Consider the following 19,982-nt stretch of genomic DNA (forward strand, 5'->3'; position numbering starts at 1 on the left):
GTGCAACCAGGAACCAGATTAATAAAGCCACCAGAACCAATCCAGATAGATGGGGAGCCTGAATTCGAGGTGAAGAACATTTTGGACTCTAAGATCTCAAAATCAAAACTTTTCTATCTAATTGTTTGGAAGGGGTACGGGCCTCAGGAAAGATCTTGGGAACCCAGCGACCACGTTCATGCACCCCGACTAGTAAAAAGGTTCCATCGGAATTTCCCGAACAAACCGAAACCTCCTGGGGAAAAGGCCTTGGGAGGGGCCTTGGGGGGGAGTGCTGTCAGGATGCCTACCCCGGAGCACCAGGCCAGGCCCAGCACCCCCGGGAGCAGGCATCACGCCCCCGGGTAAAAGCCCAGCGGCCCTTTATAGGGGCTCTTAGGACTCTGTCCTGACGCCGTTGGCGCCAGGCTCATGTTGGACATCAGTCCTGGCGCCAGGCTCATAAAGTTAAGTGTTTGGTGCACTTACCTGAAGCAGACCATGCTGCACACTCACCTGATGCAGACCATGCTGCATGAAGAACCAAGCCAAATGAGGCTTAGGGGGGACTATTTTTCTGAAGGAACTATTTTGTTACTTGGGTGGGGCTGTGGAAGAATACTCACCTGGAACTTCTTCCAAGGCTATTTAAGCCACACCCGGACAGCCACACGTGCTTTGCGTTGTTCTGCATCCCAGCAGCTGAACGCTCACCGTGTCTGCTCCTGCACCTGGACTCCAGCCATGCCCGCCTCGAACCTGGAACACCTGTAAGAGAAGAGAAAGGTGAAAACCAAGAACTATTTCAACCTTCTTACCTGCAACCGGAATCTTCACGCCAGCATTCCTGAAGGAAGACTTCCATTTAAAAGCACCGCGTTGCTCGCTGCAGCGCCGCGCTTCACTCACCTGTTCCCGAGACGCCGCCCGGCTCCATCGCGGCTCTCAGTGCCGGTCGCCACATCTCTGCACCGCACCTAAGGGAGTGAAGAAGAGACAAAAGGTGAGCCAGGGAACACAAGAGGAAAGCTGGATTTTCAGCCATATTACTCACCGGCTATTCTTGGTGAGCCATTCCACATCACGGGTCGGCGCCACATCTCTGGCAGGTACCGCACCCCGGCCCCTATGGGGAAAGGACATAAGACATTACTGGGGAATTATAAAGACATTTAGAGGGGTCGCCCTCATCACTGACTCACCGGATTTTACCCCGGCAATTTAACCCTTCAACGCATCGCTTTTGTTCTGCACCTGAAATAAAGGACAGAAAAAGACAACATAAAAGGAGGCTCACACTTGAACTTTTGCATCTTCCTACTTACGGCGAATCGCTCAGTAAAGTCAAGTGGATTTGCCAGCGCCATTCAGAAAACCAGTGAAGCAACTGGACGAACGCGCGCCCCTGCATCAGAAGCAGGATGGAGAGTTCATCCTTCCAAACCATAAGGTGAGCTTAAACCGGGGGTTTTGGAGGAAGTCAGGAGAACGAAGGGGAAAAGGGGGGAGCAAGCACATTATTCAGCAGACAGTTAATACCCTTTCTCATCTGCAGAAGGATATTCCTACGGGCCAGACAAGATTTGGGGGTCCTGTTCAATCGGTGGTCCGAATTCTGCGCATCACGCTTGAAGAGGCCACAGCAACCCAGACCAGACCAGCGCCTCCGTGGGAGCCAGGTGAGCGTTACAAAAACACTACCATCTCTTTCAAGGAGCCAATTGTACTGCAGTAGATCTGTGTAGTCCAGTACCACCCTGTGTTTATGTAGACTATGCGTTTCGGGCTGATGAGCTCTTAATCAGATGTGAGTAGTAGGGTAGTTGTCTGCAAGATAAGTAGAATAAGAGCTAAGTCACGATTGCTTCAATGTGTGTAATTAGCTAAATAAATAAATTGGAAATCAAAATTCACCTGAGTGTTCAGAGTCTATTTCAAATTGGAAAAAGCATTCCAAGTTAATTCAACCGTCCAAGGGAAGTGATTCAGTCACCAGTAATGTGGATACTGGAGGAAAAATAAAGATAAATGGGTGTCAAAATGATGTTAAACGATGGCCAGGCACGGGCTCAGTCGCCAAGAGTTAGCGCTAGGTCCCATGACTGAACCATCAGTTAATTGTTTTGACTAAGGTGTATAAATAAAAATAACCAAGATAACTAAACTTACCACTGTACTCGGGTAAATTGGATAGACTTTTGGTGAAATGAGAGACCGTGATTGAATACTAGCTGTTGTCGCAATTGCGGAACCAGATAATCACCAGCTTGTTTATCCTGTGGGACAAGAATAAAGGCTGAGTAAGTGTGTTCGTTATATTAGGTAACTGCAACTGCATCAGAGTATTCCAGAGTTGTTGTCCAGGAAATTCAGCTGCCGGCGTGGGTGCTTGCCGAGGCTTTAGCTAGGTTGTGTGTTAAAGAACTCTGCGTGTCCTGTGGGACAGAAGAAGCAGGTTCATATAAATCAGCTGTTACACTGAGTGCGATCACACAAAAAACAGAGTTCAACCACTTTATGATCAGAAATGTAACTTACGTGTTAGAAGGTAGAAAGCTCTCAATAACTGTGTGTGTTCAAGCGAGCCGGGTGGCGTCCACTGCAAATGTTGGCGGTTGTCAGGGCAACTGAGACGATTGTGCGTTCTGTATAATGATTAAAGGAGACTTGCAGATGTCGGCGGTTGTCAAGGAAACCATGACGCTTGCGCATTCTGTGTGAGGACGGAAGGGGCCCTGCCCCATGGATGACGGCAGTTGTTAAGGTAACCGTAATGCTTGCGTGTTCTTTTACAGGGCAAAAGGAACCCTGTCACTGGGAGAATAACAGCGCCATCATATGGAAGGCGTTTTGCAAAAATGAATTTGGTCTAAAGTGGGGCTGACTGATTCCGACATTGTTTAGCAATTGTGAATGCATTCTATTGTGGCAGACATAGACCAAACAAGGTCATAAAAGGTGTGTAGTTATTTGTTATAGGTGATGACCGGATAAAGGTGTGTCATGGGCTCTATAAAGACGGGGTATAAGGAACAGATTGTGCAATGGGAACATGTAAATGTACGCTGCTACTTGCAGGTGACGTGACCAATTATATGTTACTCATGGTGATGCGTTGTCCTAGCATCTGGATAATGTTTATGTCAATTTAAATTGAATTAACATACAGCCTTCACAGCGACAGACAAATTTGAAAAACTAAGGCCTCATGGTTTTAGTGTATTGTAGGTTTCTTACCGGTGAACATCGGTTAAGTACATTGTAGCAACATTAATCAATGAGCAGTATGGTTAGACAATTTTACAGCTGTATAATACTGATCAGGGTGACAGTCACATAATGATGTTACATAAATTCCATTATAAATGACAGCTGAGGTCCCAGTATACATTCATTCACTTGGGGACCATGGAGTCTAGGCGATCTATCCAATATAGTTTGCGTTGAAGTGGTAATTTAGTCCAAGTTACTGCCTCGTCTCAGGGGGAGTACATGTTCCAAAATGATACATTTAATTTGGGCAAAGGAATGGCCATCTTTGCTGAAGTGTTGAGCAACTGGGGAACGTTCAGAGTTGGGTCTAATGCTTGATTTATGTTCTGATAGCATGTTTTAGCTTTTCTTGTTGTCATACCAACATACTAGAGTCCACATGGACATTTGATAACCATACATTTTGTTTTTGTAGTCACAGGTGGCCGAGTGATGAAGAAGAATCTTATAATCCTTGTGTGGGTGGGTGATGGAATTACCTCTGATCGAATTGTTACAATTGTTGCAGGGTAAGGTCCCTCTGAAGTTTAAATTTTTGGTCTTCTTAGTTGCAAAATCTGCTTTTACTAGATGGTCTCTTATGGATCTGCTTTCAGCATATGCAAATAATGGATTGGGAAAAGGTTTTGACAATGTAGGGTCAAGTAGGAGTGTATTCCAGTTGTTTTAATTATTTTCACTATTTGTGAACTTGGTTGAGAGTATGTAGTTACATAGATTCTCTATGGGCTTACGTGGTTTTGGATTAAGTGCTTCAAGTCTGATCACATTCTTTCCTTTTTCAGCACAGCGGTGTACCGATTCAGAATTATGTACTCTTTTCAGGAATTTTTCCGTGAGGAGTTTCGCTTTGCGTCGATAGTCTTCGTTGTTGTCTGAGATGATCCGACTATATCTCAAGAATTGACTTAGCGGAATACTCTCAAATGTTTTCTTGTGGTGAAAGCTTGTGGCATGTAGTAGATGGTTTCTGTCAGTCGCTTTTGTGAAGATCGTGGTCTGTAAATCACCTGATTTTGTGTAGATCTTAACGTCCAAGAACTCAATTGATGTTTTGCTTGTTTTGGAGGTGAATTTGATTCTTGTTGCCATGGTGTCCATGAAAATAAAGAAATCTGAGAGTTTGTTCTGTGTACCTTCCCAAAATAGATCTATGTATCTAACTACGAACTTCAAATGAGTCTTCCATTTTTGGTTGTGTATGATTAATTTTTCTTCTAAATAAGCCATGTATGTATTGGCATAACTTGGTGCTATAGCGGCCCCCATGGAAGTTCCCGAGATTTGCACAAAAAATCTGTCTTCAAACATGAAGAAATTGTTATTTAAAACAATCTTAAGTAGTTTTAATATAAGTAGCCGATCTGCTCTTCAGATTTCATTTGAAGTCAGGAGCAGCCAGTCCATGGCTTCAAAGCCTTTGTGGTGAGTAATGTTAGTATACAAACTAGAGAAGTCCATGGTAAATAATATATTCATGTTTGTATCACATGTCATTTCACTCAATATTGTGAGAGGTTGAATGGCCCGGTCTATATATTGGGCCAACGGTTCCAGTAGGCTGTCATTGGCTGCAATAATGGGTCTACCTGGTGGATGCTTTAAATTTTTATGAACTTTCAGAAAGACATAGATCACGGGTATTGAAGGGTGAAGATTCATGAGGAACTGTTTAGTTCGGTTAGTAATCAGTTTGTCGGCTACAGCTTCATCAGGGACAGACAGAATGATGTTACGCACTTGTTCATTTGGATCATTGAATACTTCTAGATAGTTCTCCAGGTCTGATAGTTGTTTTTCAATTTCAAATGTGTACTTTGACGTATCCATAAGGACACAAGCACCTACCTTGTCCGCTGGCTTAATTGTGAGATTAGGGTTCTTCCAGAGACAATCCAATACTTGTTCTCTGTGGGTGAAGTTATATCTTGTTAGTTTTTTACAGGAGAGTTTTTGTAACTCCTTCAGTACCCGTTTGTCATGATGCATACCCCCGGGCATCCAGACCACGTCCATCAGCCCCGGGAGCAGGAATCATGTTGCCTTGTGAAAACCCAGCAACCCCTGCTAGGGGCTGTCTGGGTTCAGTCCTGGCGCCTATGGCGCCAGGCTCATATGGGACATCACCATAGGCGCCAGGTTCATAGGGGCACGCTTACCTGATGCAGACCATGCTGCAAGAAGATCCAAGCCCATGTGAGGCCTGGAAGGGACTACTTTACCTTAGGGACTATTTTGTTACTCGGATGTAGTCGGGGAGGAATACCTACCTGGGACTACTTTGGAGGCTATTTAAACCACGCCCGAAGAGCAGCACACGCTTCGCGTTATTCTGCATCCAGCAGCGTAACGCTCACCGTGCCAGCAGCAGCATCCAGCCTTCTGCCACGCCCGCCTCGAACCTGGAGCACCTAGAAAGAAGGAAAGAAGCAAAGGTTAGAACAAGAGTATTACCTGATTTCTTACCTGATTCCGGATTCATTGCATCTTCAAACCAGAGGAACGACTTTTGTTTTAAACGTGTTGCATCGCTAGCAGCAGCGCCACGCCATACTCACCGTTCCACGCAGCATCTCTTCGATCCAGCGCTGTCTCCATCTTTACATCGCCGAATCCCGGCACCTAAGGGGGACAAGAAACAACTAGGTGAGCAGAGAGAACAGACAGAGACAATCTCTTTAGCCGCCATATGCTTACCTGGTTTTACCGCCGGAGGTATAATTCATCAGCACGTCACATCTTCTTATGCCGCACCTGTAAGATAAGGAGAAAGCAGCAAGTTTAACCCTTGGCATTATTTACTGGACAGTGTTGGGTAACACAGACTTTTACCGGAGCGCTTTCAGCTGTCAATCTTCTTATTGGGTCAAAGCTGAAAGATAAAAGAGAAATTGGACAGGAGTGAATTCCAGACATTTTGAACTCTTACGAACTATATACTTACGGCTCTTCGCCAGGACCTTTTGGAGTCAGGATTCGTCTACAACTCTTCCAATATCTTCAGGCCAGTGAAGTAACTGATCATCAACGCGCCCCTGCGTGCTTCGCAGGATGGAGAGCTCATCCTTCAAGCATATAAGGTGAGATTGCTGAGAGGGTGCTTCAGAGGTGATTAGTGGGGAGGACAGTGGGGGTGCTATCACTTGAATCCACAAGTGGCTAAATCCATCTCTCCACTTGTAGGAGAATACTTCTACGGGCCAAGCAGACAAGATTAGGAGGGCAGATCCAGTCAGTCATCGCCGCACTACGCATCACGTGGGTGGAGGCCGCAGCAGTCCGGGTCCGACCGACGCCCCTGTGGGAGCCAGGTAAGCGTAACACCGTTTTTTAAATGAATCCAGGATTGAATTTTGAACTTGTGCAATAAATGTGCTTTTGGGTTTCATTTCCAAGAATTCTGGTTCATCCCTTGCGGAATCTGAGGTTTCATAAGTCTCAAAAAATATTTTCAATTTCATCTTCCTGGTAAGAAGCTGATTTTCTCCTTGAGTAGGGAACTGTTGTAGTGGGGTATGAATGAAATCCCTTTCTGTAAAGTGGATCTTTCAAATTCTGTTAGTGTGAGACTTGAAATATTGATGACTAGATCTTCTTTGGAGGAAGATTTACTTTGAGTCAGATTGTTTTCTTTTTTCCTTCTTCTTGTCTAACCCTATCTAAAAAAGAGGAAGAAGAAGTAGAGGGTGTGGTATTCTTTGATGTGGTGGCCACCTGATTGTCTAACGGTACATCTGTTTCTTGTTCAGATATATGTACAACACATCAACTGATCAGAACCATACCCCCAGAACTCCATGCCCTCCACAAAACAGTATCTAAGCAAATGAACATTTGCCTCTCCCTCATTGCAAACATACGCATAAAATAGCACATCCCACATCAAGATGAGCAATAACCCCGAAAACAAATAACCCAGTCAAAATGGAGCTGTCACAATTCACACCCATCATGTTTACAATAAACCAAGCAAAAATATCCCATACCCCCATCATATTAGACTAATAGAGCATCTACACGTACCCATATTGCAACATATTGCACCAAGTATGGAACCACACCCAACTCCTAGAAGAGACATATAAACAGTAGCCCCCCCACCCATGACCAAGCAGCGTAAAACACCAGGCAAACAATCTATGAGAGGGCAGGCATACCTCCACAAATACCACCTATACAACACAACTGCAGCAGCAGATCACATATTTTATGAAAAGTGGTCAGGAAAAAATTAAATAAATAAAAATAAAGAATGCGAGGCAGAATGCCCCTCACATATCCCACCCGCAACACCTGCTAAATGGATACCGACGCTGGGCAAAGTCCTACCACCCATCCCCCAAAACAAGCACACGGCTTAATTAGTCAGATGTATTGGTGTAGTCCTGTTCTAAAGTTATGAGGCAGGTTCCAGATCACAGAAGCAAACATCAATCCAGGGCCGTACCATAATAGAAGTGGGCCCAAGTATCTAATGTTTACATCCAACTTCCATCGACTGTGGGGTGAGTTGACAGTGCGTGTTGTAACCCATTCCCGAAGATTGCCGCTCCGTCAAACAGCCGAAGCAGCTCCTGCTGCCAAGTGGACGTGCATATTTGGCATGGAAAGAAAAGTGCTCCTAACTTTGCATAATATAGGCCTGATGTTCAGAAAGCTTGAGGAAGCTCGGCACGCTTGCTCACCAGATATAACTGATAGGAGCTGGTCGGCCTGACCATTTACAAAAACGATTCTGGTACAAGCTGCAGAAAGTAAGCAATTCTGAAATTTGATCGCAGCAAGACCATCACGGAAAACGGACGTCAGACCCATAACCCCAGTCTACACCAGCCACTGTATATACCAGAATCCCAACGACCCCAGCCACACCCTCAGCACTAATCCAAAGCAGGCTCTGCAACGTTGTGAGGTACTTTACTTGAGCAGCTTTACTTTTAATGTTCCGAGACATGGACAAAGATAAACAAGAAACAAATCGCCTTAACGACAACGGCCTCCATGAAACAATTACATAAATTAAAAAACAACCAAAACATCAGTATATAAAAGTGAAAGAACCGCCCACACCCAAAAAAGGGTCACAACAGAATTTAGCAAGGTCATCCGGTAACTTAATCATCTCTTCATTTTTGACTGGGAGCCCCTCCTATGTGTAACAAACTGTTTCTTCCATAGGTCCTGGTCCAAATCCAACAAAAACGCCTCAGCACGCATGTAGTCAGTAAATGAATGTACCTGGCCATCCAAAACAACACAAAAATATTGCTGGGAAAATCATATGGTATTTTAACTTTTTGCTTCTCACCTTCTCCTTTGCCACATAAAATGCTCTTCTCTTCGAAAAGAAACTCCCTGCTGAGGTCCCCAAAAATCATGATCTTGTGGTCACCCATGCAAGGTCATCTATTTCATGCACTTTCTTCAAAACCAGCTCCTTGATAGGGAATCTTAATAATGTCACAACAAAGTGCTTTGGTCTCTGGCCAAGCGTTGGGTTTGGGACAAAGGATCTATGTGCCCTCTGCATCTCCAAAGGCATTTTGGGGTCTAAGCAAAGCAGAGTAGTCACGGTTTTCCCTAAGAAGTGCACTGGGTTACCCCTTTCCACATTCTCAGGGAATCCAGCCACACAAATGTTGTTTCTGCTGAAGAGGTTCTCTTGTTCAGACTGTTTAAGGGCAAATTATTCATTCTGCAACTGAAGTTCCCTTATTTGGTCTGCCATCATCAAGAGTTTATCATCCATAGGGTTACAAGGTACTTCCAATGTATCCACTTTAGAAGACAGCTCCACATACTTCTCAAAATTAAACAGCTTGGTTTTAATTTCAGCAATGTCCAATCACTTTGGTCAAAAGGTCAATACTTGTTATACATCTTTTCTTCTTCAGATGTTTATTCTCTGCCTTGTTGCCTCTTAGCTGATTGAAAAGCTTCAGCAGCACCTGGGTCAGACATTTTAAGTGTAAGAGAGGCTGCGTCTCAGTGCACAGGAGCACAGCTTTCAAGCTGCCATCCCTGAAGTTGACAGTTCTAGAATCCATCACTACACTTTAAGGATGGCAAAGAGGGTCTTTTCAAATAATGATTCCTCAAGAATGGTAGACTTGGTCAGTTTTCAAAATAAGGGTTGCAGTTGTTCATAGGCACGTCGGCACAGCCCGGCATCCCCAACACCTATGGGCAGACTCACCAGTGTTTGATGGCATTGCCGAATCGTGGCATGTTGCTGCAGTGAACTTTTAACTCGTGGAAGGCTTTCTCTGCTTTGCAGAAGCTCATTCAGTTTCCCCACCGGCTAAGCATTCATCTGCCGGTTGAACTGTGGCTGCTTAACAAGACTGCCTCCCCATCAGCCTCGCTGCCAGTCTCTCAGCAGTCCTTCCCGGGCCCCCGCTTCGCTTCTCCTGGTCTCACGCCTTTCTGGTAAAGTATGCTCACAAGCGGTTGCTTTTAAGCGTCCGTCTCTCACAGCATAGTTCGTCTCCGTGCATCTGCTTCTGCCTTCGGTCCTGCTTCCCACTTCGCCCGCTCTACATACCTCTTCTCCATTGAAGGTGTTCACCAGGTGTTAATGTCTCATGCAGCTGATTTCCACTGTAACAACTAGTCTGCACGTTTAGCTTGGAGTTTCCTTCAATCCACATTAACTCCTTCTTCTGCTTCCTCATCTTAGTACTTGAGGCTTTATGGGAGTTGGAGTCGATAGTGATTTTAGATCTTTCAAAGTTATATTGTTTTGGATCTTTTTTTAAATCACAGATATCAGAGACAGTAGATGTTAAGTGAGTATTATGTGTATATAATGTATGAATAGTATTCTGCTCAAATTGTTTTGCAGCAAGGGGGTTTTGGTTATTACAATGAGAGGGATTTGTAAAATGACAACAAGCCATCAGGAATTTAGGAATTCTAGGGTCTTTCTTCATTTTCGGAAGTTAAGAATAATGTCTCTCTCCTGCTGGGGTCCCCACAACTCTCTGACAGCCATCTCCTCCCATGTTATCCTCCCTCATAATACCACCCCAAAGGTCAGGATCAGGTAGCAGCTGCCGTCCCCCTGCACACGGGAGATCTTAGGCTGAGGCTCAGTCATGACTCCACAGGATTTATCAGGATTTATTACATCACGTTCTTTTTCACTTCTTGATACGTTGACTGATAGATGGCTGATTTCTTATCTCTTTGTTACCAACATATAATCGTTCTTCAACTTTTGAAGGGTTTCCTAACTCACCCCATCAAACGAATGCTGCAGCGCATCCTTTGAGACAGTTATCAGGGGCAGACAGTGCATTAATGAAGGTGCATGCACCATGGAGCTCCACTGATCTATTCAATATTGTGCAAAGATTTCCTAAAATATGTAAAGGCCCTGTTATTTTTCAAGAAGAGCTTCAGGTTTTTGCAGACTATTAAAACCTCACCTGTTCTGCTCTCAATCAGTTACTGAGGGCTACCCATCCTGCAGACACCTTACAAGAACCCTGTAGGAATGTAGGAATGCACTGAAAGATTTCACTGATAGGCTGCTTTGCATCATAATAGGGATCGGTCCCAAGAAGACAGACTGGACAAGAATATATGAGTGCAAGCAGACTAATGCAGCTGCCTTTCTCAAGAGTTTGCAGAAATGTTTCAGGTTTCAGGCATCCCAATTCATCGATTATGCCAATGAAAGCCATTGTTTCAGTATTTGTAATCGGGCTGATGTAATTAAAGGAGTACTCATTAGATGGTAAGCAAGAACTTAACTGAAATACTGTTATGTACACACCAATTCCATTCAAAAGCAGAAAGAAAATACTGAGGCTAGACTAGGGGCCTTACAAATTCAGCAGCTTCATCACAAGCAGGGAAGGTAAGGGCACCAAACAGGTGCTAGCTTCAGAGTAGGAAAACGGAGCAGAGGATCCCCTGTTAACATGGGTCAAGGAGGAGCCCAGGATAGATAGAAGATTAACGTGTATAATGATTGATGTAACTATTGTAAAGGGTATGAACATTGAATGTCTGAGTGGCCAAATCCACCAGCTCAGCAGTTAATATGGCCAACACAGTTCCCTCCTCCTTTCTCACAGTCCTTTCTACCGCCTACTACATAAAATTCACAATATGACAGCTAGGGGACCTGAGCAGTTGTTTCACAATGACACCACTTGATCCTTCTGCTTCCTATGTCAATTGTGCTGTTAGCCATAAGAGTGTTTCTTGTCTTGTTGATACTGAAGCGTCATGTTCCACTTTAAGAGCATCTGCGTTTCCACATGTCCCCTGTTCAGACCCATTCAGTGACACGTCCTATGTCTGTTACTTTTGTTCCTCTCTCAGAGGATCATGCCATTCTTTGAGTCCATCTACATCTGTTACTTTGTGGTGATTGGATTTGTTGTGTACAAAAGGTTGCACTATCTATTGTTCTTCTGATGCAGTTTATTTAAATGTCCCGGTGCACATAGTATTAGATTTTTTGGCTGTGTTGCATGAGTCGCCAGATTTGAAAGAGGAACTACAGAACAACACTCTTGTTGTAACAGGGACTTTTTTTTACCAGGTTCCCCCACACCTGTGGTCCAGGCATGCAAATGAAACAGGACGCATGTTGAATGTTGAAACAGTTTTCATTACCCTGAACCCAGCTAAGCCTCTTTCTTGCATCCCCTAGTATCCCATTTCAAAAGAAGCAGAAGAAAAAATAAAACTAGCCATTGAATTATTGCTTAAGCATGGACTTAATTCACCTACGTGTAGTTCTTGAAATACTCTGATACTACCTATCAAAAAGCCTAGGGAAGAACCGAATCTGTTTGGACAAGACCTCTGTGCTGTTACTGCAGCGGTTCTGCCTTCCTAATACAGATACCATTTCATCTTGCATTCCTGTTACTGCTATGCCATGTACTGTGGTGGATCTGTGGTCTGCATTATTTCTATACTTGTGCACCCTACCAGTAAGTTGTTTTTTCTTTTACTTAGAGTAATCTTCAGTATTATTTCATGAGGCTGGCACAGAGGATGTGGAACATACAACAGTCTTCTCAGATTTTAAAACAAGATGTTGGCTCACGTGTGTTCAAAGCGCACAGCATTTTTGGTTTAGTACGTTAACGCCCTTTTATTGGTGCCTTCCTCATTGGAAGCTTGCGAACAAGGTTACCTTGATCAGTTGACAGCTCTTGCTTTGAAGGGTGAAAGAGTCTCTAAAGCAAAGCTTCAATTATGCCAAACCCAGGTCCCTTATATTGGTCATGATATTTCCTCTGGGGAGAGACATCAGTCCAAAGATCGATTTACTGCGATTTTAAAAGTGACTTCTAACCTGAAAGCAAATGAAGGGATTTCTTGGAATACTTGGTCACGGCTGCCAGTGGGTATTGGGCTATGTCTGAATTATTAAGCCCCTACAAACTATTACTCATGATTCAGTCTCATAACTGCTACCCCGGTAATCTGAAGTTGACAAGGTTTTCGCCCTTGTCATGTGAAGTGGAAGAGACTTTCGTCAAAATCAAGCAACAATTGTCAAAGGCTCCAGCTTTGGGTCTGCCTAATTATCAGAGGTCTGTTTTGTGATAAACATGAAGGTTTTGCTCTGGGTGTGTTGACGAAAACGCATGGTTACAGCGTGACAATAGATCCTGTGGCCGCAGGTTTTCCATCACATTTGGGAGCTGTGGCAGCAACTGCACTGTGGGTTGAGAAAGCTAACACCTTGGTTCTGGGCACACTGTCACTGCAGAGGTTCCTCGTGCTGTCCTAGCATTTCTTCTGAAAGTCAAGATACAGAATAGCTCAAACTCCCGATAAGAAAAGCTTCTGATACCAGCTGCTAATGTCACAGTTGATTGTTGATCTAGCTAAACCCTGCTACTCTGCTTCCAACTCCCTCAGATGGGGAACCCCCATAACTGTTCAATGGTTTTTGAAAACTTCATGACCCCTATGTATGATTTAAAAGATGTGACTAAGTGATTAGATGTGATTATCTGCAAGTGCATCAATGAAGTCAGCACTGCAACCATGTTGGCATGCTCCTGTGCAAGTACTCACCAATGAATAGCAGTCAAGTGCCAGTGACATCCTACATGGGTCCATGCCCCCAACTGCCAGTGAGTCCAGCCTCCACCAGAAGTACCTGGATCGTCTATGCCAACACCCATGCCCCCATCCTCAAGTCGATACTGGAAAGTGGGTGCCAGCCAGCTCTTCTGCATCCACCTCTGTACATATATGCCGCGATATTTGGATGAGAGCGGAAGCTTATTTATCTGTTCAGTATTATCCTCATACTTCAATGGAGGCGCTGCAGACAAGTCTCAGCAGGTTGTGCCATCACACTGCCAATATGTGCTGATTCCAATGCAGCATGCGAACAGCCTCAGACTGTTTCTGCTCTCCAAGGTCCCGATTCTAAATAGCACAGGAGATACAATTTCCATCAGCGCAGAGGACCATGGCAACATTAAATGGTGTTCTAAAAAGATACTTGCCTAATTCTTTGCAGACTGTATCTGAGCAGTACGATTCCCATTTGTCCTGTTGAAGTTAAAAGAAATAGTCGAAGAAGCTACAAACATATTATATGTTCAAAATCTTTCTGGCTTCCTATGTACAACTGTGCCACAGGCCTGCTTTTTTTATTGTATATAGTGCAAACATAGCTCAAGAGCAGCAGAGCGATTTACAACAAGAGGGTGCCATTATTGGGCTTGCCATTTTTTACAGTAGCATGTACTGTTTGTGGAGTGTGAGAAGGATTTTTTATTAGTCTGGCAGTTATTGTTCAAAGAGCCATGTTTTTAGTGTTTCGCAGAACTGGAAGATGGTGGGGGCATTTGGAGCCTGTGCCGGGACTGAGTTCCAGATGGTCGGGCATGGGAGGAGAAGGACTGCTTGCGAGTCTTCTCTTCACAGGCTAGCTTAGAGTCCAACCTTTTGATAGTTTTGCCACGTGAGGTCCGAGAGCCTTCAGATTTGAGGAATTTAGCCACCAAGTATGTTGGTTGTCTGGTGATGGTTGTGGTCTTTGCAGAAGGGATGTGACTTAGCATTTTGGGCTGGATTGCCCCTTTTGGGGTGGGCCCAAGCCGGATTTGCATATGGTCTTTACCCTTCTGTAATGGCTTAGCAGGTGAAAAGCAATGGTCTGGAAGGTTGCCCAGAGCAATGCCAGAGGTTAAGATTAATTCTAAACCTTCCAGCCATCACCTCTTCGTTTTTGCTTTGTCACCCCAAGTGGGACGTGTATGCCCAGACGTGGGTGCCATGCCTGCTGGGCCTAGAGACCCTAGCTACCCCTCACTGATGATGCCCAACAAGGCCGAAACATGTCTAGGGATGCTTGTGGTCTCGTGCAGAAGGCATGTGACCTAGCAGTTCGGGCTGGACTGCCCCTTTTGGGGTGGCACCAAGCCTGATTTGCATATGGTCTTTCCCCTTCTGTAATGGATTGGCAGGTGAAAAAGGATGCTCTGCAGGGTTACCCAGAGCAATGCCAGAAGTTAAGATTAATTCTAAACCTCCAGCCATCACCTCTTCGTTGTTGTCTATGTTGTCCATTCAGACTGCTTTGTTGGTGATATATCCAGTTTAAATATAACCCTGGCCAGAAGGGGGAGCCAGAGAAACGCACTCAGTATTGGAGAGATACAGTCGAATTTGCGGGCCCTGTATTGAGGTGGGCTGCGGCATCGTGGACTGCGCCGGGGCGGGGGTCAGGTGTGTGCATGGGGGCACAGTAAGGAGGCAGTTTCCCTCATCAATGTGTGACATCACAAGGGCTCAGGTGACTATGCATAAGTCATGCAGAGGGATGAAGGGTTTGTGTGTGGTGATCTGTAGCCACACAATTTGCACCTTTTTGGCTATATGCTGTTGTAAGGAAAGGTTACTGTCAACAATGAAGCTCAGGGGTTTGGCTGATTTTTACAGCTGAGGGGTGAAACCTTCCAGGCACATGTTGTCAAGCCACTATTGCAGGAGTTGTTTGATGGGAGGACAGGTGAGGATGAATTCAGTCATAGTGGTGTTTATTTTGGGGTAGGTATTTAACATCTATGTTTGGATGGTAGCCAGGCATTCACTGAGGCGAGTGATGTCCATGGGGACACTGACCTTAATGTACAGTGGAGGGTCGTCGGCGCATTGATAGAAGAACAAGTTACTCACCTCTGGTAACGTTCTTTCGACTGGATGTTTCTCCCATGTATCTCATCTTTGATATTCGATATCCAGCTTTAGCTGCTTTGAGAAAATTATTTCAGAAGAGGGCGCTGTGCATCGATGGCATCGACTCGATATCCCTCGAGGGCCTCGGTTTCGAGGATGATGTCATCAAAGGTATATATAGCACAAGCACACTCGTTGGTCTCAGTTCTGTTTTTTTTCTTACAGTAGAAATACCTGCATAACCACGGGAATGACCTTACTCTGCTTTGAAGGAACGAAAGCTGTAATAGTATGGGAAATTCTACTGTAGGGTAGGTTGGGAGGGCAATGAGGAATACGTGGGAACAACATCGAGTGAAAAGAACGTTACCAGGGGGTAAGTATCTTGTTCTTCAAATGGATTGCGTCCTCCCACATATTCCTCATCTTTTATAGACTCCCAAAGCAGTGCTGAATTTGGTGGAGGGAGTAAGAATTTCAATTTCTTATCAGTTTTCATGAACCAAATGCAGGACTGCTTTTCCAAAGCTTGCATCCTGACGGAGGGAAGACTCTAGACAGTAATGGTTTGTGAACGTGTGAATCATAGACCACGTTGCTGCCTAATCACAAATACTTTTTATCAGTATACCCCTTTGCAGGGCTGTAGAGGTAGCCATGCCCGTGGTGCAATGGGCTCTTAACCCTTCAGGAGGATCCTTGCCTGCCAGTCTGTAACACTCTGAAATAGCCAGAATGATCTACCTGGATAAGGTCTCTTTCCTAACAGCTGCACCCAGTTTGTGGCCCGTATATCCAATGAAAAGCTGATCATCAATGCAAAGTTTTGACAGCCTAGATATATAACAGCTCAAAGCTCTGCGAGGGTCCATCCTGTGTAAAAGTGAAAGTCAGAAATGATCTTGGGTAAGAATGAAGTCTTAACCCTAAGAACAACTCTATCCTTATGTAAAATATTAAAGGGTGGCTTGGATGAAAGTGCCTGCAACTCACTCACTCTACAGGCTGAAGTTAGGGCTACCAAGAGAATGGTGTTAAAGGTCAACAACCTTAAAGGACATGAGTGTAAAGGTTCAAAGGGTGCCCACATAAGACATTTTAATACCAGATTAAGGTCCCAAGTTGGAATCTGGAAAGGAGATGGGGGGGGGGGGAACACATTGGTAAGCCCCTTTAGAAATTGTGTCACCGGTGGAATTTTGAAATATGAACATTCCTCTGAGGAGCGCCTAAAGATGGACAGCGCACCGAATAGCCTTTAATAGTACCAATCTGGAGCTCCAGATTGGCCAAAGATAGTAGAAAGGATAACACGTCCGGTGTTTTACACAGAGAAGGATGTACATTCTTGTCTTTACATCAGTTGCAGAATTTGTTCCAACGGCAACGGTACAAATACTTTGTTGTTGGCATTCTGTCTGAAAGCAAAATCTCCATTACGCCATCCAGGAGGTCCCAATCCTTGTGTCTTGACCTCTGGATTGGGAGAGCCCAACCCTCCTCTCGTAAGAGAAGGTTCTCTCTTTGTGGAAGACACATTGGAGGACTGATGGACATGTCCAGAAGGTCTGGGTACCACGTCTTCCTGGCCCAATCTGGGCAATTAGGATCATGTGTTTCTCAACCTCCTGATCACGTGAGGAATGACGGGAACTGGAGGAAACGCATACAGGAGGGAAAATTCCCAGTCCACCACGAACGCATCTCCTAGAGCTCCTCTTGGGGGAAATTCCCTGGAGCAGTACAGTTCGAACTTCCGGTTGACACCAATCGCGAACAGATTCACTTGAAGGGTTCTCCAAAGGGTGAAGATCTCTTGAAGGACTTCCTGAGCTAGTTCCCACTCGTGGGAGACTTGCATCTGCCTGCTCAGAACATCCACCACCGTGTTCTCCTCTCTGGCTAGGTGAACGGCAGGTAGGGAGTTTCCTTCTTCAATTGCCCAGTACCAGAGCTGCATTGCTTCTCTGCACAGTGGTAGTGACCCTACACCTCCTCTCTTGTTGCAGTAGTACATGGCCACTGTATTGTCCGTCATTATCAGGACATTATTTCCCTGCACAGAGGGCAGGAAGGCCATCTGTGCTAGTCTGATTGCTCTCAGCTCAAAAAGATTGACATGTAGTTTGGACTCCGATGGAGACAAACGACCGCTGACTGTCAGATTGTTGGTGTGGGCTTCCCACCCTGTGAGTGAGGCATCCGTCACTACCGTTATCTCCGGCAATGGTTGCCAAAAAGGTTCTCCCTTTCCGAATGTTGTCCTTGCAGGCCCACCACAGAAGATCCTGTGCCACCCTGCTTGGAACCTGACGTAGTTCTGACATATTTCCTGAGAACTAGGACAATTTTGTTCTGAGGGCCCATTGAAGGGATCTTATTCTCAGGTGGGCCTCTGGCACCAGAAAAATGCAGGATGCCATGAGGCCGAGCAACCTCAAAAAAATCGAAGGCTGGGAGATGTTGGGCACTCTGAAATTCAGTAACCATCTGTAGAATGCCTTGAGCCCTCACCTCGGGTGGTGAGCTCTTTCCCACGGATGTATCCAGTACAGCTCTGATGAACTGGAGCTTTTGAGAAGGTGTCATTTGGGACTTCTTGTAACTGAGGGAGATGCCCAGTCTGTAGAAAGTGGCAGGTGACTTTGAGATGATCCAGGACTTGTTCGGTAGAGCGCGCCCTGATCAGCCAATCGTCCAGGTAGGGGTAGCCGTGAATTCCCCCCTCTCCTGATACTCGCTGCCACCACCGCCATCAGTTTGGTGAAAACCCGCGGGGCGGAGGTTATCCCGAATTGCAGAACTCAAAATTATTAACTGCGAATGTCAGATATTTTCTGTGCTCGAGATACATTGGCACATGAAAATAAGCAATCTGAAGGTCTAATGACACCATCCAGTCCTGAAATTGGAGGGCCTGAAGGATCTCAGAAAGAGTGACCATCTTGAACTTGTCCTTCCTGAGGAACTTGTTCAAGTATCTCAAGTCCAAGATGGGTCTCAGTCCTCCGTCCTTCTTGGGTATAAGAAAATAAGAGGCATACCATCCCTTGTTCCTCTCCATTACAGGCACTGGTTCTATAGCGCCCTTTTCTAGCAGGGTTAACATTTCCTGCACAAGGAGTGGATCTGGAATCCTCAAAATGAGGCTTCCCGGTGGATTGCTCTTAGGTCTCTGTATGAAAGGAAGGCACTACCCATGGGCTATGGTTTCCAATGCCCAAGCATCCAAAGTAATGACTCGTCATTCTTCTAGATGCTGAGATAGTCTGCCCCCCATTGGTGAGTTGTGACTCAAGACCTCAGAGAGGTTTTGAGGCGGCTGATGCAGTGGCAGATGATAAAGATGCCCTTGCTTGAGCTGCCTTCGCACCTCTCCCGCCTTGGAGGTCTGCAACTTCTCAAGGCTCTCATCAGCCTTGTTGCCAAAAAGGTGAGACCCGTCAAAGGGCATGTTGAGGAGTCTGGATTGCACAAGCGGTGCAAAGCCTGACTTCCTCAACCTGTCAGCAGAATCCAGACCTGACTGAAGAGACTCACACATGGCTTCTTTGCCGTTTCTAATTATGGCTAAGAACCCATCTCTTTCATCCCCTTCGGGAATGTGCTCTGCCCCCATGGAAATGCAGTCCCATAGAGTGAATGTAAATTTTGCAAGGGCACATGTGGAGTTGGCTGATTTAAGCGCCATACTCCCATCAGAAAATACCTTCCTTGCCCATCCATATACTCTCTTGTCTTCCCTATCTGGAGGGATGGTAGGGTAAGCTGCTTGCTTAGAAGTTGCTGTAGCTGCCTGTACCACCAGACTCTCTGGAGTGGGGTGTTTTGACAGGTAGTCAGGGTCACTACTGGAAGGGCAGTACTTTTGGGTAAAATTTATATTCAAAGCCGGATTGGTTTCTAGTGTTTCCCAATTCACTGCCACCATTTTTTGCAGCGCAATGTGAAAAGGTAATATGGGATCTGACTGAGGACCCTTATCCAGGATGTCTGTGAAATCATCCTGTTCGAATAGTAACTGAGGCCCACTCCACCCCATGTACTCTACTACCTTGGACATGAGCTGTCAGCATGCACCCCTGCCTCTGGTCTTCCAAACTCTAGCTCAGGTGAGGTGTCCACTCCACTGGCCATCTACAGGTTGTCATAAAGGTCTCTCAACCTTGATTCCTCTGAGATAAAACTTTCTGGTATATTCGGTGTACCAAACTGGTGGCCAAATTGTGCCTCGCTATCGGAGGGTTCATTCTCCTCATATACTGAGGTACGGGACTTTAAAAAGTCCTTCCTTTGTAAAGGCACATACGTTTTTTCAGGCATCAAGGGTTCGGTGGATAATGCACTCGATGCTGGAAGAGCCGTCAAAACTTTTTCAAATGGCTTTAATGGGGCGCTCGGCGTCCATGGCGCAGCTGGCAATGATGGCGCAGCTGGCGTTGATGCCTTCAGCGTCGAAGTTGATTGCTTGGCTGGTGTTGAAGGCGCAGCCAGCGTCAATGGCGTTGATGGTGTCGACCACCTCGACTTATGCCTATGCTTTTACTTTTGGCTCGACG

Source organism: Ambystoma mexicanum, chromosome 1q, assembly GCF_040938575.1.
Source record: "Ambystoma mexicanum isolate Mex_15411 chromosome 1q, UKY_AmexF1_1, whole genome shotgun sequence".
NCBI classification, from domain to species: domain Eukaryota; kingdom Metazoa; phylum Chordata; class Amphibia; order Caudata; family Ambystomatidae; genus Ambystoma; species Ambystoma mexicanum.